The 23,361-nt window shown below is 36.7% G+C and overlaps 1 protein-coding gene across 2 annotated transcripts in view; it reads right to left on the bottom strand.

Moving 5' to 3' along the window:
* Nucleotides 1–10,506, bottom strand: part of Ubqn (ubiquilin) — a 105,362-nt gene extending 94,856 nt beyond the window's left edge. The window contains exons 1-2 of one of the 2 annotated variants that reach the window (XM_067104395.1): nucleotides 10,366–10,506; nucleotides 3,869–3,900 (exon numbers count right to left, since the gene is read on the bottom strand). The gene's annotated coding sequence lies outside the window, so the exon portion shown is untranslated. Of the gene's footprint in view, nucleotides 1–3,868; nucleotides 3,901–10,322 lie in introns of both variants that reach the window. The other variant, XM_067104396.1, reaches the window with a different exon arrangement.
* Nucleotides 10,507–23,361: the final 12,855 nt, after the last annotated feature.

The following is a 23,361-nucleotide window of genomic DNA, read 5'->3' as shown; positions in this document are numbered from 1 at the left end:
TGACACAGTGAATCCTCCTCTTGAAGGGAAGGTGATTAGGGGATCCACGAGCCAAAGGAGACAGGTAGGAATATCGCAGACTGAAAGTCGATGGAAAAGATACAAACACCGAATCGAGAATGCGGAGATTCCTGACCACGGCAGAATAAGTAAAGAAACGGATAGCCTGGCAGGCGTTGCGGCCCCCTGAGGGAGTGAAGACTTTTCTTTCATCAATTACAATTGTGGAGCAATTATTTTCATTTATTTTCATTCATCCACTCATTAACATTCGTTAATGAATGGATATTTTATATATTACTGATGTTTCATGACCCGGTCCTCTCAAGTTCTTCAATGGAGGGGTGGGTAGAGCTCTCGGCTAGCGCGCTGTTGGCCCAGCGTTCGACTCTCCGACCGGCCAATGAAGAATTAGAGGAATTTATTTCTGGTGATAGAAATTAATTTCTCGTCATGATGTGGTTCTGATTCCACAATACGCTGTAGGTCACGTTGCTATGTAACCAGCTGGTTCTTAGCCACGTAAAATAAATCTAATCCTTCGGGCCAGCCCTAGGAGAGCTGTTAATCAGCTCAGTGGTCTGGTTAAACTAAGATATACTTAACTTTTCCACAGTATTCACGAAAAAAAAAAAAAACTATGGATCTTGACGACCGCAAAGAAATATAGCGGGCCCACGGGGTAAACTTGAAAAGTCTAAGGCAATAATACTCAACATTTAACTATACTGCCTAAAGTCCCAAACTGAAAATATCTTGAGCTTCTCAGAAATGATCGAATAAATCCTTATAGATATGCAATAAAACTGAAATAAATATGTTCAGAATAAATTATAATTACGATACCATAATAATGGCTGATCACTAAAGTCTATTAATAAAATTTTTATACGCCCAATAAACATATAGTTACATATGTACAATAAAAAATATTAATCTAGTTTTGTCGTTCACGAAGATGAAATATTTTTGTGTTCTAAGCTGGAAAACAGGATTTATAATAAAATACTTTCCTAAAACCCTTCACTTGACCTATCCTAACCTATTTCAGGTCTATCTAGCACTGGAGAATCAACCTCAACATGCCATTAACTTAAAAAAACAGGAATTCCTAAAACTTTGAGCCTATTACGCATTGGAGAGAGAGAGAGAGAGAGAGAGAGAGAGAGAGAGAGAGAGAGAGAGAGAGATCACACGGTACCACAGATCCCAAGAACAAAGAACGTGACCAGGTGCAGGATAGGCAATGAAGTGTTTTGTTTATGTAATCTGAAGGCAAAGTAAAAAAAAACTGCATGTTAAACCAAAACATACTTTGATCAAACCTTATATGCAGTGCGAATTTATGTCATGAATATTCAATTTTCGTCTAAAAGTTCGTAAAATTTACACATGAACATTTTAAATTTCACTGGGACATTAAAGGAATTTCTTTATCGTCCCGCAGTAAGTCCATACTGGCTGCTATATCATGTCATCATATTAAACTAACAATAATTCTAATCATTATTAAAACTAACAATAATTATATATATAATATATATATATATATATATATATATATATATATATATATATATATATATATATATATATATATAAATATATATATATATATAAATATATATACATATATATATATATATATATATATATATATATATATATATATATATATATATATATATTTATGTGTGTGTGTTTGCATATGGAGAGCCCAATAAAAATTTTTCAATTAATTTTGGGAAATGTCTATGGTTACTGTACAGAGATTAAAGTAACCGATCTATTTCTCGCGTTTGCTTGTTAATTTCTTGACTTCCGAAAATTTATGAAGAATGGTTGATTCAAAATTTTTACTCAGATTATTTTTTTAGAAAGCACGAGCTGCGTTTTCCCAATAACCAATGAGCTCTGGGCTGAAAATATAACGTTTTGGAAGGAAACAACCTATTTGCAGCCAGAGCCGTTAGCAACTCGAGATCGATTCCCAAGAGAGCGGGTAAACTGTCTGATCTTGCATGTTTATCTCCCGCGCTTTAACACAATCATTTGTTTTGTCCGCAAACCTCGAAACCTCACATCATTTCATTTCCACCTTCCGCCTCTCTCTCTCTCTCTCTCTCTCTCTCTCTCTCTCAGATTTACTCAAGCTTCGAGTCTCCGAAGGTATAAATAACTGTCATTCACTGAAGATGATGCCGAATCAGAATGAGATGAGAAACTGGCAAATCCTTGAGATTATGGAGACGTTCTCTTGCCCCTGAGACTGAAAGTTAAAATAAGCTTCGTAACTTAATCCACAGAATCCTAGAGACGAAGCAAAGAATATCTTCATTTATTTTTTAACTTCTTTATCACAAGCATGAATGTAAATGTCTTTGTTTTCTCTAAAAAATTTCACAATTACTCTCATATTATTCATGCCCTGCCTTGGATAAGGATGATAATAATAGTTCCATCAAGGGAATGTTGACAAATGTCAAAGTTTCCATCTCGATAGGCCGTAAATTTGGCAGTTTTATTAACTGCTTTTCCGCTTTCTAACACTCCCATTTAAGACTTGAATATTCCTTTGGTAATTCTATCTCCCGATTTCCGCAACTGCTTTTAAAAAAAGCGCCCTATAGCCTCACTTCATCAAGACATCCATTCTTTCGCCTAGGAAAAACTTTCATGCCATACATCAGATGTTCTGGATTTTCTCAAGGAATGGGAAACAATCGAGCGCTTGGCAACCGCCGCCAAAAAAGGCCCCGCCATATATACTGGGCAACTGAAACACAGAAGTCCACTCGTTCTCCCGCTGGCAAGAGGAAAGCTCCGGAAGAGGTTGGTTCTCAAGAGTCCTGCCATTTTCACCTTTTTTTTTTTTTTTTTTTTTTTTGCACTGCTTCTGTGTCTTAGTTTTTAAACCGTATACTTTCTTTAGTATTATAACATGCTTCTGCTCTCTGGTTTAATGTGTTCTTCCAGAGGATAGTGAAACGGGTTACATATTTGCTAAATTGTGTTTTTACTTTTTTTTTTTTTTACCAAAAAGTGGAGCTTATTTTATATAAAAACATCGAAACCAAAGGTTATCAGCTTTAAAATGCACGACTGTGCTTTAGGCGGATGTAGTTATGAAGAGTGCACGTTGTAGTACATATACATGCATAACTAAAATAAACACATTAAATATATACATACAGTATATATATATATATATATATATATATATATATATATATATATATATATATATATATATATATATATCTATTACCTATGTCAATACATACGTGTATACACATATGTATATATGTATATGTATGTATATATGTGTATACACATATATATATACATATATATATATATATATATATATATATATATATATATATATATAATATATATATATATACTGTATATATATAATGTACTGTAACATTAGCTGACCTAGTTTTAAAACTTAAGCGAAAAAGGACATCCATATAATGCAATAAAATCGTTTTCTCCTATCTCACTACACCATCCACATCGCCGAAATTATATAAATTAACCAAACGGCCGCAAATTCCCGAGACATACTAGTATTGCACCAGCCCCGTTTTTTCCCCATGCCCCTAGGTTAGGTTAGGTTGGGTTAAGTTGCCTGCGATTCTTACACTACCACGTAATTTGGGTGTGGGAAACATAATGGGATTATTTTCAAGAAAATTCTATGGTTAGTTTTGTAAGATATGGCGTTCCGCTTTTTTCAGGGAAAGGTCCTGGTACTCAGTTACATCTCAGGAAAATGCCAACCGGCCACCAGTCATATGAACTGTTAACAAAGTTACGGCTCTGACAAAAATAAAATCAGAATAATCATCATTCTACTTACTTCGTCCTTCCGGAGATTGCCACATCAGTTTTCTGTAACGAAAAATAATCAAAAATTACTAGACGTTCATTTTTGCATGAGTGTGAAAATTATGATTTTAAATGGAATGACAGATTCATTTACGTTTCTTTTATGTTTAGCTTCATATTTAGCGCTTTGTTTCTCCTCCATTGTTCTTTGTTTGAAAAATACAGTTCTTTATCATATCTCTAACATCACACCAATTTAAATGCTGGTTTTATCTGACCGGTATTTGCAGGTTAATAATATTTTCAACATAAGGGTTTTTAATTTAGAGTGGGGGGGGGAGCACCAGCTAATCTTTATCATTTTGGGGTGGGGTTGCTAACCCAAAGGTCTAATAACAATAATTTTAATTTTAATAATTTACATACAAAGATTTTGTTTCCGCACAAAATATAAAGTCGCTGTCCCTTATAACTTTCGAATTACCTTAGTGATAATTAGGTATCAACTCTGCCACACCCAAGCCTCTTTCACCTTTTGTACCGTAGGGCCATGTCTTTCTAGAAGAATTTGCTCTGTCTGAGCTGTTCTCCTTTTACTACAGTGAAACAACAGATCTGAGATCTTCTTTCTTAACAGACTTCAGCCACAGATACAGCAGTTGTTCCCTATACGAATTTAAACTCCTTTTTCAAGATATTACAATGGGGAGGTGGTGTACAGACGCTAATTTTCCTTGTGGTGACATTATGATGTTAAGGTAATAAGTTCTTTGCCAGAGGCGTGCTAAATATTCCGGCAAAATTTCGGTGATAGCATTTTTTTTCCAAAAGTACGTAGATTTTGGCATATGGCTTTGGTAACTTAACAAATTTTGAAGCCATTGCTCTGAAACAACAGTGATAGCTCCTGATTTGCCGGCTTCCTCGAGTCAATGTAGTTAAATAATGAACGTTTTTTTTTTTTATTTTCGAAAAACCAGCAAATCAGATTCTACCATTAGGTCAACTTCTTGATATATCTTGCTTGATTTGAAGGCTGCGCACATTTTGTTTCAAGTAAGATGCCAAACAATCAAAACAAAGTTATTATTAATAATAATAATGCACGAACTCTTCTAGACGATAATGTGCATGAGTTCATGAAGAAATTAACTCCAAAATGGTCAATTTATAACATAAAAGGTAAAGTTTTATACTCTTTAACCTCCCACATAAACAAACTATTATGGATCACATTTCTTCAGTAACAACAATGATCATTCCTTTCCTGACTGTTTAACCCAATGAAGCTTTTCTTCCAGCCCTTCTTCAGCTTGGTTATCATTTCTGCACTGCTTCCAGTGATGTTATTTCGCTCATTTTCGCAGACTGAGATGGGCTACCTTAACCTACTGATGACCATCCTTACTGCAGCTATCATTGGCTTTGGTAGTACGGTCGACGCACAAGCAGATGAAGCTGCCCTGAGTCGTCCTTTATTGGAAGAATGTAAGCACTGTATATGGCGCTCACATCCTCTTTCCTATAGCTATCCTTCCTCTCTTTAACTCAGTATTAACCCGGCATATACCCACCTTTACGCGTCACCTACTCCGAGGTGCTCGTACTAAACAAGGAGGAAGCTCCTTGGGACGCCGTGTTTAGTACTAGCCCCTCGGGGATCAAAGTGTTATATGCCATTTAACTCCTGTCACATAGAAACAATTTTAACAGAGACAGTAAAATGTAAATACATGTAGAATTATAGTAGGCTATAATTACATTACGGAGGTCAACATACCAAAAGAACCTTTCTCGCATTGCTATTTGCTTTCCCATTCATCTGAATTGTTACCAAATGTACTTCTGAGATCCTTTTTTTTTTCAACTTCGCGGTCAAATACAAGCTGCGCATCGAGATTAAACACAGAATTCATATTCATTAGAATGATGTTAATTTGTTTCCTGGTACAGGTTTTCTTTTAAAACAGGAAACTTGGGACTTCATGATTACCAGAAAGGACATGGAATTCAAGTCACATAAAGGATAGTTATTAATAGAGATGTTCTTAGTCTTTTAAGAAAAAATCTGAAAATAAAACATAAGTAGAAAATGTACTTAAGCAAAGAAAGACTGTGCGTAATGCATGATAATAATTATGACTAGCGGGATCCATAAACCTTCCGTAGTTTTTTAACGCTTCTGAAAGAATCCAGGGATTGTAATTGTGGATAGAATGTATAAACGTAGCATTTTTCCTTCAATCTTGAAATGACTACAATCAACAGATATCTATTCCTTAGAATATTATTCAGCTTAAACCTGCATACCTTCGCTATGCGCTTCCTCAACTGTCAATTTACAAGATCATTGAACAATGGAGGAAGTAAAAGCACAATGCAAGCACAAAGATAAAATTATACGAATTAATAATAACAATTACTAATATAAATTACAAAAAAAACAACCATCGGATTGGAGTAACATACAAACATTTGAATGCGGGCAGGATTACTATCACCTCTTAAAATATTGTGATACAGCTTCACGGTTCATACTTTTAATGCGATTTATTCTGTATCTTAAAAAATAAATCACCGAATGTCCTGCTGAATTAGATGTTCGTCGGTCGTTAGAATAAAAACCTGCTAATACTCAAAATTCACTTTCACACGGCAGTGGATCGTTTGGTGGTTCCTATTTCCACACTACTGGGTCTGCATTCCACGGAAGATTTGCCTATGGAACCGAGCGCTGAGCTTCATCAAACTTACGCTAAGAAATCAGGGAGAAGATTCCGCATATCATCTGGGTAGGTTCATGCAAGGTCTGGACCTTGGGTTCATGTGCCTGTATGTTCGCTCTTATTATTAGTGCTATAATTACAGTTGTAACCAATTTGCGTGTTGGTACTGCGCAAAATACTATAGTTTTAGGAAAAAAATTTAAGTAAAAAAATGAATGTCTCGAGTTTATTACTTCTTATTGCTGTAATATCAATGTTATTTTTTTCTTCAGTACTTTACCTGCTTCCAGTGACATTAATTAAAAAGTTATAAATGTACATTATACAATACGCCTGGTTTTCCAAACACTAAGGGAAATAACCAATACTTATGCCACTGATGATATGAATTAAAAGCCGGCAGGATTACCAACTGTGCAACCCCAGTCGACATGAGGTCCTGCGTTTCCTGTTGGCCGTACACGAAGCTCGACTGGGGCGAGGAACAAACAAGATTGTCCAGCTTTGCAACAGACATTCAAATGCCGCAGATGTTGACACAAATATCAGGTTTTTAGGTTGAGACAGTTGATTTTGTTTATGGTTGTCTTTACAACGAAATGTGGTTAACCTGTTTAAGCCTTGACATGTTTAAGAATTGTTTCACGTTCATGTTACTTTACTGTTAAAAATTTACTTAACATACACACACAGAACATAAGAACAGTGGATCGTTATATTTCTAGTAGGTTTAGGGGCATCATCTGTAAAACAGGAAATGTCTAATCACAGGAAATTATGACAAGTAGGGTCCATTAGGTTCTGGCTTAGCCCCCGGTATAAGTTCATTTTCTTTAAAAAGTCAGAAAAGCAAGTTACGCTTATCAGGTTTCTGTGACTCGCTCGACGGATAAATATTCTTTGTCTTTTCAGTTAAAGCAGCCTCAAGTATCAGACCTAAGAAACGACATTGGTATCACTTATATAACCCCCAAAATTATATTTTTTTATTAAGTATGAAATACCAACTACAGCCTAAACTGGGATGTACCTACATCCAGTAGTACCACAAATTATTTATGGAAAGTTAATATTTCAAATGTCAGGATACTTGAATCTACTTTGTTTAAGAAGACAAATAACATGGTACTATTACAAAGGTCGTGGAAACCCAATAAGACTGACTCTATCTTTTTAAACCGTATTTAATAGATATTGACATAAACAATCCACGGGCAGTGTTCCCAAATCATCAGGACGAAAATATGCTAAATCTATCCGAAATGTGCTAAATTTAATATCAAATCATGCTAGCATTATGCCAAGTTGTCGATTCATTATTAGCTAAACAGAATATGCTGAGTGACATATTAAAGCAAAATTATAAGTTATTTAACACTTTAATATAACACTCATATTGTAACGTACTGAAAAGTTTAAAAAATTTGCAGGCCAGATCTGTCAAGGCACTTGAAACAATTTTTCATAAACAATATTACCCATTAAATTCGGGTCTCTGGCATAAACTTTTCCCAAACTAAAAAAGAATGTCTTCAATTTGATAAGGTGACTATTTACTGATGCCAATGAGGATATATATTCTTACCCATTGATTTAATCATATCTTCCGATCGCTCAAATTTGTCACACCCACTTTGTTTGATGCCCTCTCAACTCACAATTTTACTGGAAAGGGTGCTGTTCTTGAGCTTATTTCTTTTCTCAGTTTTTTTTCAAGTTAACCATAGAAAATATCCTTTCACAGTCTGCATTACATACTGGTATGGTTAATAATGCTTTAGGAAATTTGGAGACTAAAGGATATTTCCCTGTGTGACATATTTTTTACCAAACGGGTTCAGTGTCAAAGGCAGCATTCCGTGAGAGAATATTCTGTGCATCATCATTTTGGATTATTAATCTCCATTCATCGTCCAAATTTTGTTCATCTTCCTCACTAACAAACCCAGGAATCTTGGCAATGATATTTGAAACAGACATTATTCCCACGCAAAATTTTCTCAGGATCAAGGACAGAACAGATATCAGAGAGAACTGTGCTACCGAGAGGTAAGCGCTGCTGCAGCTGAACGGCCAGTTCTACCAGAAACAGATGCGTTTTTTCTCATGTTGATTGAGCTGGAAAGTTTGAAATTATGAAAGCTCAGTTTGCTCGTATGATTATGCTAGAATTAGGCTAAAAATAAATTAAGCTAAAAAAATGCTAAACACTTAATTTGAGGCAGAATTATGCTAAAAGCATAAAATTATGCTGAATTTGGGAACACTGAATGACCACAGGGCTTAGCCAGAACTTAATATCATAAAACCCCTAAAAGCCTGCAATTTAGAAATATTGTGTACTCTTATTGCACTATCATATCCGCTGTTGTTTGAATATATTATATATATATATATATATATATATATATATATATATATATTATTTATATATATATATAATGATCTGTTCTCCCTTTTTTTCATTTATATATGCATTTTCTCTTCACACACAAACATATATATATATATATATATATATATATATATATATATATATATATATATATATATATATATATATATATATATATATATAATTAAAAAGTACTACATACCTGTTTACACCCGTACTCTATCCAATATAATCAGTATATTGTAAATATGAAATGTTAAATAATAACCTTTTGAGCACCGTGTCTGACACTGAATAAATTTATAGTTTAAATAATGTACATCTTCAGCATTATGTCTATCACTGAACAAATTATAAGACTTTGTGTAAACCAATAAGCCCTGAATTGTGAAACCAATAAACCGTGAATTGTGAAGACAAGATTTTACTTGCCAGTTTCTCCCTATCCTTTTCCTTACACACCTCTCCTCCTCAGTTAAAACAACGGATCTATAATAGGCGTAATTTGCTCAGCCGAAAAGAAAATTATAAGAACCCAGAATTCCCAGATACCTCAAACACGGCTCGCCGCTAGTGAAGTTTTAAATGCTATACGTTATATACGGCAACTGACAGGAGAACCGAAAACAAACCTGATGAATGATAAGACAGACTAAGACAACTGACAACTATATATTAAAATAATTGCAGACACTTGGGGAAAATCATTATAACAACGCGAGTGTGTTCTCGATACCGGCGATTACTTGAACATGCATGGCTTATTAAAGTTCCAATATTCAATTATAAAAGTATCAACAGATATTCTCTCTGTTAATATCAAGGCTATGATTAAAACCGTATATGTGTTACTACGTGCTCATAGCCCAAGCTGATACTCCACGATTTCATTCTCCACGAGTAACGCGCTTGTCAATAAACAGTCCGGGGACTAACAGATTAAGCTTAACTGAGTGTCGCCATCTTTTCAAAAGACTAAGTGAAATTTTCAGATTATTATCTGTGGTGGGAGTCATATCTCTATCGTTGTCAATATATACCTACTGGCATTGGTAACCCTAAGTTATTACATTAGGCTATATTTGGTAGGTGATGTAATTGCTGTGCGTCATGATGCAGTGTATTAATGCTGTTGGCAGAAGCTTTTACAGCCTAGCCTAACCTCATGACATTTTATATCGTACAAGTAATCCATTAATTTATCTAGCCTGAGTGTCAAAAATAAAATGAGCGGCCTTAGCAACTTTGACAGGGAGACGAGTCATGCCAATGAAACAAAGTTGGTGAAGACACGGACCCCCCGATTTGTTACTAATAGGCTATATACCATTGAAAGATGCAACATGAATAATGGCAAGACTTACGATATTCAGGCATTTTGCAAAACTTGTCTGTCGGGTTACTTACAGGATACTGAGCCCTACCCCATCCCACGGTTGAGCTACATAGCTCAACCGTGCCCCATCCTAGGTACGACGAACTGGTGAGATAGACTGGTCCATTTTAGTTAACAAGTGTCTCTGCAGCACGATTAGTAGATCCGCCTTTACCGCCTTGTAAAATCTTTCAAGAGTACCGTATTATAACATCTTTAGAAGGTCGGTGTAAGATTTATTAAAGATTTCGTTATTTATTTTATTAAATATGTAAATGACGGTACCTGGATATTTCATTCAATTGCTAAACGAAAACAAATGACCGTAATTGTTGTGTGGTTGGCAACACTGGCTATCGTGTGGGCAATCGTGTTTTGGTTAGGAAAGTCAAGAACATTTGCAATTCACCAATTACAAAGGTAGGAAGTGATTACTAATCATAATTAGTCGAAAATCCACATAGTTTATGTGCATCAACAGTAGGAGTTGAAAAATATATGTATACATGCCCAAGCGTCAAATTTAGCACTGCCAATTACAGGGATGCGTCAAAACCTAACCTTTCCCAACTTAACCTAACCTATCTAAGCCTAGTATCAAGTCCCTTCTGGGAATCATTCAGACGTAACCTTTACCAACGTAACCTAGAGAGCCAGGTCCTTATCTGGCTTGATTTTTAAACAGTGGCGTCATTTAAGATTTTTCTTTTGGTGGGGAGCAAAAGTTTAGAACTTATGGTACGGGTGGGGTGGCGAGTGAAGCGAGCCCAATCAGCTGGAAATTTGTGCTTATTTTCGATTATTTTGAAGCCATAAAGAGCTGTAATTGAGTCAATAAAGCAGGGAACAGGTGTGCCACACCCACCCACCTTGGAGTGAATTTTCCTGTTATAATTATGAGTTAATTATTATTATTTTAAAGGCTAGGGGAGGGGAGCAAACCAAGTCTTGGGGGCTAGTCAGCGTCTTGAGGGGGCAAGTGTCCCCCCAGCCCCCCCCTCAAATGATGCCCCTGTTTATAAACCCCCTTGAACCTCCTCCCCATCCTAACCTTTCTTACAGCACCACATGTTAAAACAAAATCCAGAAGTCACTGTCAATGTAACTTTCACACCAGGTCCTAACTATTGCATATTCTTTATCTTGTCAGAAGTTGCACAGCCAGTGGCGTAACTAAGGTGGGGGTTCTGCCCCAGGCGGCACTGTCCGTTAGGCCAGCACTTGGGCATCTTTTGAGCAGGCCTGGTTTGGCATAGTTCTAGATTTTCTAGCATATTTCATCTGATTGGAACATTGAACAGTGATTTATCAACTCTGCTGTTGGACATCAAGCGAGTTTTGACACCGGCAACCCTGGTTTCTTTCTCCTCCTGGTTGTGTGCTCTAGTCTCTAAGATAGGCTACTATGAGTCAGCTCAGATTGTCAAACCTTGTGATATTGTGAATAGAGCATGAAATTACCAATCAGCTGGACTTTGGTGTTGTTATTAGCAAATTTGCTTCTAACAATGCTTATAGGGTTCTGTTGTAAATCTTGTGTGTTGTTTTTGTTTTAGCTTTATGAAATAAAATAAATGATTGAGATGTTAGGGCTGAAATTATGCATTTAATTTTCACCACTTAAGTACTTCTTAGAACAGGAATGGGGCAGCACTTTCTGAGTCCTGCCCGGGCGCCACTAACGTTAGTTATGCCACTGCGCACAGCAAAAAGGCACACTTCCTCTTGTACAGCTATGCTCTTAAGTGATATGATATGATTGCATAGGATTTCGTTCAAAATTCACAAACTGGCAACCTAGCATGGTCCAAATTTATCTTTTATTTCAATGCAAAAATATGATTATTGCTTACAATAAGATCACAATATGTTTCATAAGAGTGAAATCTATTATGTATTTCAAAACTAAGAAAATATCACATGCAGCCAAATTTCGGAAAAACAGTTACGAAACATTTTCAAAACGTTCTTTCAGTCATTGCTGATGCATTTGACAAAAAAAAAAGTCATCATCAAACCTCGGTTCAAATGTTAAATAAAAAAATGAAAAAAATTGTCATAATACCAATACTGTATTGCTTCCAATGCAACCATGAAATTTGAAATAGTCCTTTTTGATTTTTTTTATGCTGCATTGCTGAAAAAGTGTAAAAAATTAAATACAAAAAGTAGAATGCATCCACCGATAACGGGTGAGCGAGCGTGTGTGAAGCAACCATTAGAGTGGTTGTGCAACATGAACAACCTGGTGTTGACGTAGGTCAACAAAATAAGTCTACAGTGAGTAGCGACAGTGTCAGTTATCTTGAAACCATTCATTTTATATTTGTTAGAGGAATATTTGGATTTTCATAAAAATAAAATGATTTAAGTTATGTTTCTTAACCACTTCAAAAATTATGGCTTACTAGCAAATATTCACCTGTGCAATTATTCTTTTGCTAAAGTCAAGATTTTGTTCCTAGGCCTAGGTGTGTTAGATTTCTTTACTTTTTATTAATACATTACACTTAGCATTTACATCTCTATATTAACAATTTTTGGTCAGAAAGCTTATGAAGTTATCTTCACATTCTTGCACTTAAAATTACCTTATGAATGAATAAATTATATACCAAAAGTGAGCAGAAAGACTTAGGAAAGAAAATATTTTAAGCCAGTTAAAAAAAACAAGTGTTCCATAGACCTTGACAATAATACTACTGTAATACAGTATATATTTCGATTAATAGCCATCTTCTCCATATGATTAAAATCGTCATCATCATTTATTTCTCAAAGAACTGGTAATCTCTACATATAAATACTTTAGTAACAGAGATTACATCTTGGAAGGCTTAGATTATATTTTTAGGCCTATAAATCATTTTGCGACATCAGGCAGCTTGAACACAGCCTAAAACTTCAACATTCAAAGAAAAATTGTTGTAATTCATATTCCTATTTTGAGTTAAGTTTACCTTAGTTTTACCAGACCACTGAGCTGATTAACAGCTCTCCTAGGGCTGGCCCAAAGGATTAGACTTATTTTACGAGGCTAAGAACCAATTGGTTACTTAGCAACGGGACCTACAGCTTATTGTGGAATCCGAACCACATCATAGCGAGAAATGAATTTCTATCACCAGAAATAAATTCCTCTAATTCTTCGTTAGCCGGCCCGAGACTTGAACTCGGGCGTAGCGAGTGCTAGCCCACAACTCTACCGACTTGCCCAACGAGGAACTATTCCTATTTTGAAAATGTTGTTTTGACTGTTGAGCTCATTAGGTCTATTGTTATAATGCTGGAGAGGTAGTTGAATTGACCAGCCTGAGGATCATGTTAAGCACGCTGTCATTGATGGCACTGCCAACCTTATCACACCGTGCTTTGAGCTAAGCAGTGTAAAAAAAATAAAATCAGTTCATATCACACAGGTTACGAATTAACCAGTGCATAAAAGGGATCATATATAAACATAGGGAAAATAGTGCTAGCAGTGAATTTGCAAACTTTTTGACATATATGACATTGGAAATGAAAAAAAAAGTTTAACACTACTTGGCAATGTTACTTTGAGTCTGAGATTTTGTACGATACAAAACGAATCATGTCGCCTTAGATTTGAGCATGACTGTACCATTCCTAATTTTGGTAAGAGAATTTTAGCTATGGAATTACCTTATTTCCAGATAGATCAGAATCCTTTTATATACAATAATTTAAAATTTCCTATTATATATATATATATATATATATATACACACACACACATATATACAGTAAACCCTCAGTATTCATGTTCTCATGGTTCGCTGACTCACACATTCATGGGTTTCTCTGTGGAACATATCTAGCCATTTTTTGCGGAAAATTCGCCCATTCATGGTATTTTTCACTGAGAAATATTCACTAATTACTGTATTTTCATATAATTTTCATGAATAAATGCACTTTTTGTGATAAAACTATTAAAATACTCAGGTATAAGCATTTTTTTACAGGGTTTTTCTTGGTTTAAGCTATCAAAATGGGCAGTTCTAAGTGTTTTTAGAGGGGGTTTAAGCATTATATGATATATATTTGACCTATTCATATATATATATATATATATTATATATACACATCCCCATATATATATATATATATATATATATGTATATATATATATATATATATATGTATATATATATATATATATATATATATATATATATATATATATATATATATATATATATATATATATAATATATATGGTATATATATATATATATATATATATATATATATATATATATATATATATATATATATATATATATATATATATATATATATATATATATATATATATATATATATATATATATATATATATATATGTATTGATTTAAAGTGAGTGCCATATTCACTCACCTCAGGAAGGGACATCTGCCATATGTATGGTTGACACTCGGTTTTCTACACTTCAGTCTTTTCCCCTTTTTGTGCTTTTGCCAGGATATGCAGAGTAAACTTGGTGCTATCCTCAGAGGCCGGTCCACTTACTGCTATAGATGTTACCTTTGGTTCTTCAAACTCATTTTGGGGATCCTACTCATTCAACTCTAAGAAATACTTAGCTTGTGAGTCTACATTGTCTTCCCTCAACTAAAATGCATTTGTATGTCTTAAATCTGTAATGTAGAGTACCATGGCTGTTGCCTCACTCCTTACTTGTTTGTAGATTTTTTGTTGTGAAGGATGTCAAAATCTCCACTTCAAGCTTTCTAGAGATGAAAATCATCTATAGTAGTCTGTATTTTTTCTAGTATCCAAAGACATCTGGTTTACCAAGATTGGTTCATGCAGCCACTGCAAGATTTGGGTTTCTCTCTTATGATATCACAATCTTTGAGGTGTTTAATTCTAGACAGAGTGCATATAAGAGATTGGTATCTTTATGCAACATGAGGAACCCATCATCATTTATTTTATGTCTAACATTTTCAGTTTGTCGGGTTAGATGTGAAATGAGTTCTCTTCTTTCCTATGCTCTTTCTCCTTGATCTCATATCTGGTGTAGATTTACATCTCTCCCTATTGTATAAAATTTCTTTTGGCATTCATACAGGTTGTCATCTTGCAACTTCCAAATATACTGCAGTTCTGACCAACTGCTCCTTGTTCTACTATCTCAATCTTTGTGATATCTGTCTTTTTTTAAGCTTCTTGATGCTGCATCTGTGTTCTTTCATAATATGATCTTCCTACTGTACTTCAGCCATTAATCTTGACATTCGGTGGTCACAACTTCAAAATTCCATTTTTCTCATCAGTAACCATGTTTATGATGCTTAGAGTATTACTGTACAGCTTTATTTACCCACTAATGGGTAAATTATTTTTGTGCCTTTATATTTCTACATTTTATCCTTGCTGTAGCTGTTCTTTGTACTGGTCGCTGAACTTCCGCTTCATAGTGCAGTGTGTACAAAATGTAACGTGTTCGGCCTCAAGTAAGAATTCCCCTTAGTATTGCAACAGTTCTTACCTCCCATCCCTTCCCTATTTCCTCTTGTAATATATTTTGGGCATCAAAAATCTTATTCAGTGTATGTCTTATAATCCTGAGTCCCTCTTGTGGTTCCATCTGTCACATTGGGTACACTGTAAAGACATTGCCCCCAACCTTTCCTCCAACAACTGCATGGACATTATCCTAGTACATTTTCTTTTGCATTTGTTCCCGTCTCTGTAAGCTTGGTTTTCTTATGCTGAATTTCAGTCCTCGCCTCTCCATTCTAATGTTTCATCTTTGAAGACATTTCCACCATCTTAGATTTGCTATTACCAATAGGTCATGTGCATAAAGCATCTTCTAGGGTGACCCTTTTTCTGTACTCTTGCAGTTTCTCCCATAACTGTAATTTCTTGATGGACATCCATATTTATCTCAAATTCTTCTGGTACACCAGCCACTGTCGTTACTCTAGATCTAGTTGTTTTGGTAGATTAAAGTCACCAGCTCAATGAGTTTTTCTAGTACCCTCTGCCTGTGTAATACCCTTTTGATTATTTGTTTTGGTACATGGTCAAATACCTTCTCAAGATCTATGGATATAATCTCTTGCTTTTTACTTGGTACTTTTCCTGTAATGCCTCATTATAGAGAGTGCGTATGCTGTTGATTTCACTTGCATGAAGCTAAACTTGGGCTTGTGTTAGAATGAGATTGTGCTCTTTGAATCTGTGTTAAATTGATGTTTTCCGAATATCCTGCCGCAGGAAGAATGACCAATGGATGTCATTGACACAAACAAATGTGTGTAGGTTTTGCCACTCATGACGAGTAACATAATGCAATTGTTATTTCCATTCATTGTCACCATTTCTCTGTTCTAGCAGTATTTTGTACTAATTTGCAAATTACTAGGAATTTTAATAGGGTTTTTGTCTTTTGTGATGGTGGGATCACTTGCTGCTGAGCTTTCTGTGAGGCCTGCTAGTTTTTGTATTAGTAAATAATTTCCATCATTCTTTTGCACCTTGTGATTGCTTGTTCATATATTAATTTTGGCCTTCTATTTTGTTAATTCAGTCGTGGAATTACTTTGGTAATAATTTTCAGTATTTTTTTTTATATGGTACCACACTGTTTTCCTTGCCAGTTTCTTACTAACCTACTACAGTACCTTATATTATTTTTTCTGTTCTGAGCATTGTATTCGCAGCAGTGCTGCTTTTTTCATTTTATTTTCTAATCTAGAGTGAGATACAGTACTATCCTATTATTAATCATGGTCTTAAGTTTTATTTTCCAACCAGTGAAGAACTTAGTTAATACTATGAGTCAGATTTAAGTCTCCCTTAAAGAGTTACTTATCTAATTTAGAGAATATTACAGAGCAAAGGGAGTTTTTATTGTAATTAGAGAAATTAAATTTACAGTACAGTATAGAGTAAAACTTTGATTTTCATCTCTAAAAAGTAAGGGAACTGAGTATCTGTTTATAAGGATACTGTATACCATAATGTCTTTTTTTTTGTAATTCTAAGAATTGACTTTCCAAAAATTTTGATTTGGATGGTAATATTTGCTAAATGTTTATAATGGTTCTGTGACATAGATCTTTGAAACATGTTTTAAATGCACTTTTATAAGGAACATTTACATTTACAGTATACTGTATTTGTTTATTAACATCCAATTGACTAGAAAGAACTTATACTTTGATTTATGTTCATGATAGTTGTACATGTAATGTATCCCTGTGTATTTGCAGCATTATTAAAACATTCATTTCTACGATATCATCTAATATCAGACTTCAAGTCTAAATAGAGCCATTAATTAGGCAGGATAATAGTATGTACCCTGTTCCATACTCTGCAGTTTATGCAGTCCACATAGTTTGTGCTTTTACCGTAATGTTTGGAAGTAAGGAGCCATCAGAGCTGCTGTTATGTGATGGTGAAAGTAAACATAACCTAGGTCCATGTACTGTATACATAAAGCAGGTTTGACAACTTCACCATTTCTACTGGCTGTTTTGTAAATCTCAGTGTACTACTCATTTTTAATGAATATTTTTTCATTTAGATTTTCTTTTTTATTTTGGTTAGTTTTCTTTAGTTACTATTCTAATAGTTTTTTTTTTTTTGTCTTTTTTCATACCCCTAATAATTTTGTATATTTTGTGTTCATTTGTGTCGTGTGTTCGTATTACTGCATTTAATTTCCATTATTATAGTGCATATTAATGCTTGCTTTACTATTTGTGTGTCTTGAGACAAAGTTTTTTGTTAGGCTCCACATTATTTATAGTTTAAGAACCTGATAGTAAGGGAATGCTTCAGAATTGTCTTGGTTATTTCAGATTAATTTACTAATTATATTGGCTTGCAGACTTGATTAAGACCCAGTGGCATTTACACCACACACTGTAGTTGCATCAGATTTGAGCAGTATTGTATCTGGCAAGACTGGGAAATTAATCCTAAATTCAGTCATTCTCCCTTCCTCTTTTATTGTGGCTTAATTCCACTGGTAAATAAATTTGTTTGTTCTTACAGCAGTGCAAGCCACCACCTTTTATTTAGGAGTGGTCCTCAGCATGAGCTGGAGTAGGTCATTGAAACTTGGTAACCAGGTGGTTAACTAGAAGTAGGCAGGTGAGAGTAGGGAAACCCTCACCCATCATCCAGGAGCAAGCAATTTTTCTTTGGCCACTGTCAAATTAAGACATCTTGTGCAGTGTGACTAACCACCTCTTTTATTTATAAGTATGGCATTTGTGGTTTTGTGTCCAACTTTCTTTTGAGAAAGAAAAAAAACTAAAGGTATGAAGGATGTAAGTGAGTGTTTAGCTACTATAGGTACTTAGTGTTAACGTAACTATGCTAGTTCTGTTGTTCTGCAGTGGTAGGTCCTGCAAAGAGTGTCCTGGCTGGTCTCCTGTGCAGTAGAAGGATTTGGAAGGCCAAAAGATGTTGGCCAGTTCCTTCCTGTAGGACTGGGCCTCCCCTCTCTCTTGGCCAGTTTCTTCCAGTAGGACTGCCCCCTGTCTCTTGGCCAGTTTCTTCCAGTAGGACTGCCCCCTCTCTCTCTCTCTCTCTCTCTCTCTCTCTCTCTCTCTCTCTCTCTCTCTCTCTCCTCTCTCTCTCTCTCTCTCTCTCTCTCTTCCTTCAGCTCATTCTCCTCTAGCTTGCAGAGGGGTTATGTGCATGAGGCTAGGCCACCAGCCTGCACTCTCTGACAGTGCTGAACCAATTGTGCATGTTGATCTCTCCTCTGGTGAGACTGCAGCATTGCTTTGATGAGATGAGAATATGTAGCCTTTTCTTGTATTCTGTGAGGCCCATCCCATTGCCTCTATGGACCATTTAGCTAAATGTTCCTCTCCTACCCCGCTGAGGAGGGCAACCTTGAGCCTTCTGTAGGAGTCATCTTACCTGTGGGAGATACTTTTGAGGCATCAAACACAGGTTGTATTCCTTTGTATTTAGCATTTACTTCCTCTACCAATTCTCCTGCTGCTGTGAAGAGTGAGCCTTGTGAGCTCCTCCCTCTACCTAGACATTCCAGAGGAAATTTTATATGCCAGAGAATGCCAAGACTACTCCCCACAGGTGGACTGGGCAATCTGAGGACTGACAAACAACTTCCCATTGGAGAGACTTAGACAAAAAGTAATTTCCTTTTTTGTCCAGGTAGTGAGGAACTATGGTGTCAGTTGCCTTGGCCTCCTTAGAGGCAGCTCTTGGTTCATCCTCTGATTGAACATGCTTGCTGAATTTGCCGTCAGATCTGTGGATGAGAATGTGAAGTTTGGAAGTTGTTGGTGTTAGGATTAAAGCCATTGACTTTTGACCTTGCACCAACATGCTTAGGATTAAAGCTATTGACTTTGACCTTGCACCAACATGCTTAGGATTAAAGCCATTGACTTTGACCTTGCACCAACGTGTTCCTTTGGGTGAACTTTGTTTTGATGAGACATGGCAGGCTGTTTATGCTCCTCTCTAAAGGTTTTGACTGAAAGTATAATCTTTTTATGAAACGGGTGGTTCTGGGGTCCTTTTTACTTGTTCTTAATACTCAAAAACAGATGGTGGTAGAGAAAAGACAACATTTAATCCACCATGCAGTCTCACAATTTTCCCATGGTTTTAATGGAAACTGCACCCAAGCCTTCTGGGGAGGCCATGCCATCTGTGTCTGGTGTTGGAGTAGGTCATCCTTCTTTATAACCAAGGCCATGAGGCTTTCCAGCACTTTTGGCCACTCCTTTCAGCTTCAGCTAGATAAGGAGCAAGAGGAAGAAAGAAGGGAAACACTTAGGTAGGCAGTTGCCCTCTCCAGCTGCTACAGGCAGAGGGATCCCTAGTTATTTGAAAATGAGACAGAGACAGGCGCCAGAACCCTGGGTAATTGTATCTTGAGGAACAGTAGCAGACTGCCTTGCATGGACTGATGCCTCTCATGTCTCACTTACTGATTGTGTTTCCAGCCTACCCTCCAAGATCTCCCAGAACTCTGGCCTCTTCTGCAGAGGTGAATGTGATGTTGGAAAAGAAAGTGATGGAAGTTATAAACAACATCTCAGTACACTTTTAATGTCATCTATCCTGGTGTAGAAATTAACTAGTGACAAGAGACTGGTCATTGATCTCTCTCCTTTGACCAAGTTTGAGCTTGGACTCAGTTCAAGAGGGGAATAAGGTGTTGCATACTGGATTACATCAGAGAAGGAGACGTTGTGCTGTCAGTGAATCTAAAGGATGCATACATTCAGATACCCATCTACCAGGTCCAAGAAGTACCTCTGCTTATGTGTACCAGTTCAGAGCTCTGTGCTTCAAGACTGGCAACAGCCCCCAGCAGTTACTGTGGTGTTAGCTTGGACCTGTTTGCAAGGGATACACTTGTTCCACTGCTTAGATGATTGGTTAATTCTGGCATCTTCAGAGATAAATGTGCTTCTGAAAAGTTGTAGCTCACACCTTAGCAGTAGACCAATACTTGGGCATGCTGATAGCATTGACAGCAGTGTATGATAGCATTGACAGCAGTGTTAGTCTTCTTATTAGACTCTGACAGTGTAGAAGCTCATGTCACATGGGTGCCTCCACTTTCACTCACTTCAACAGCAACTGAAGCAGCATTGATCAGCTTCAAGCAACTCTCCCTCCCAGCATGAAGCCTGTGAGGTTGGAAATGAGCGAGGAACAGGAACTCGTGGTGGGAGGTCTTTCCGCCTCATGTATTTGGGCAAGAACAGATCTCGTGCACATCAGCATTTTGGAAATACAAACAGTTCTGATATCTGTGAAAGTATTACAAGATCATGTGATGGGCCTCTCCATTGTGTTCAGGAGTAACAGACAAATTGTAATGGCATACATCATCAAGCACATGGGAACAGTTTCCTTTCACTTCGTGCAGTTGGTGAAGCAGATGCGCAAGTGGACAGTTCACCAGATCATCAAGCTGTCAGCCAGGTATATTCAAGGCAGGAGGAATATTTTGGCAGACCAGACTGGCTGCCAGGGACAGGTAGTGGGTGAGGAGTGGTCCCTACATCCTTGCGTGATGAAAAAGCTTTCTACCCTTGCCAGATCCATGGGCTGCTCTTGAGGACAACTTGCTGCACCCTTGAGATGTTACAATTGTGTGTACCCTTCCACCATTCAGCCTGATTCACCAAGTGATTGACCATTTGTTTGTCACCCTGGATCTCAGATATCAATGGTAGCTGTAAGTTTGCCCCATCATTAGTGGTATTGTGATCTCCCAGCTCTCCTGTTGGAGGGGCCTAGAGATTCCCCTGTAGCCCACTTTTCTCTTTAGCCTTTGTTTTGGGGAGGCCTCAATCATTGCATACATGGTTGTGGACCATCTTCAGGTAGTGTCATAGATGTAAGTGGTGGGGTCTCTCCAATCACAGCTACCTTGCAGTAGATCGTAGACTTACCTGTCCACCTTTGTTGAGACAAATTCTTCTCAGTCCCTATGGTGGGACCTGCTGCTCTGCCTTAGAGCCAAGTTTTCTGAGTTGCGGGCATGAACCTCTCTTTCTTGGTAGAGATGTCCATGCTCATGGGAGCGTCAAACAGTTTTGCCTACCTCATTGGCTTCAACCTCAACAGTTGGATGTGATTCGTCCTCCACAGCCTTACTCAGGCACTGTAGAGCCCTTGGATTGATACCTGGCCCTATAAATATTTGTTTTGCAGACTTAGCATCATCATAATGTGTTGTCATGTTGCACAGGCATGGCCTTTTACATATTGTCTGGGTCTCGGAGGGCTGGGGATTCCTCATTCTTCTTACAGTATTCATTTAGTGGAAAAAACTCCAAACTCTTCAATTTCTTACAGATGAGAAATCAGCCTCTTGGGCTAGAGTGCATCACTTTTTGTAGAACTGAAAGGCACAAGGAGGAGGTGACCAAGAAAACAACTTTTTTATTTTTTAAGCTTCATGAAGTAATCAAGAGGACACATGATTCATCCTGCAAGGAGGCTCAGCCAGTCCAGGTGAGATCTCAAGAAACTGGAGCTTTGGTCTGTCCCCAGCCATTTAGAGAACTTTTTGGTCTTATGAAGGCAGGTGTCTGGCAGTACTGGACTACCTTGACCTCTTTTTACCGTAGGGGTGTCTCCTGAAAGTCTTTGGTCTTATGAAGGCAGGTGTCTGGCAGTACTGGACTACCTTGACCTCTTTTTACCTCAGGGGTGTCTCCTGAAAGTCCTTGGACACCTCCTTAGAACCTGCAGTAGCTGCTCAAAATGTATAGTCTCCAAGTTCCTCTTAGACAGAAGGCATCTCACCTAAGTTATGCAGATGGCATGTGGCTGGATGTTGAATGGGTGAGTGACTTTCAATCCCTTTCTCCATTCTTACAAAGCAGCAGTCATGTTGAGTATGTGCTGGGTGGACCATGATGCAGGTAGCCTTCCCTTTTAACAAGGAGGCCTAGTTGTAAAACTTATCATGCGAACCCTTATATTTAACCCAGATTATAGCAGCCTCTTACTTGTGTTTCCCCATCCATAGGGCAACACTCTTTCTCCAATAATTTTCTAAAGTGAGATTCCAGACACATCTCATTCTAGGAGGTTAAAGGAGTCATAGGCTTCCTGCTATTATGACCAGGTACTTGCCATTTTCATGTGGAGATTCATCTCTTCTCCCGAAGAAGTGAATCCCCTAAATAAAATATGATGGTTTGTATTCATTTAGGAACAAATTATAAATTACATTGTCAGTTGAATCTTTACCAGGTATACAAACCAGAGCCCTTTACTATAATCCCACCTGAAGCACCCAATGGAGTCTCTAATGCCAGATAAAAGGTGCCTCGTTACCAAGTTTCAACAACCAATTACAGCTTGTGCTGAGGATTATTACTACATAAAAGGCACTGATTTGTACACCCAGGAAAAGTAAAAATTGCTTTGCAATATTTTTTTTTTAAATTTGAGCTCTTTCTTCTGGAAATAATTGAATTAAATTTATATATTTTTAGTATTGTACTAGGGTAAATAACATGCATATC

The sequence above is a fragment of the Macrobrachium rosenbergii genome, chromosome 5 (assembly GCF_040412425.1).
Source record: "Macrobrachium rosenbergii isolate ZJJX-2024 chromosome 5, ASM4041242v1, whole genome shotgun sequence".
Taxonomy (NCBI): domain Eukaryota; kingdom Metazoa; phylum Arthropoda; class Malacostraca; order Decapoda; family Palaemonidae; genus Macrobrachium; species Macrobrachium rosenbergii.
Note: the sequence above shows the minus strand (reverse complement) of the source record. Positions and strands in the feature narration are given on the sequence as shown.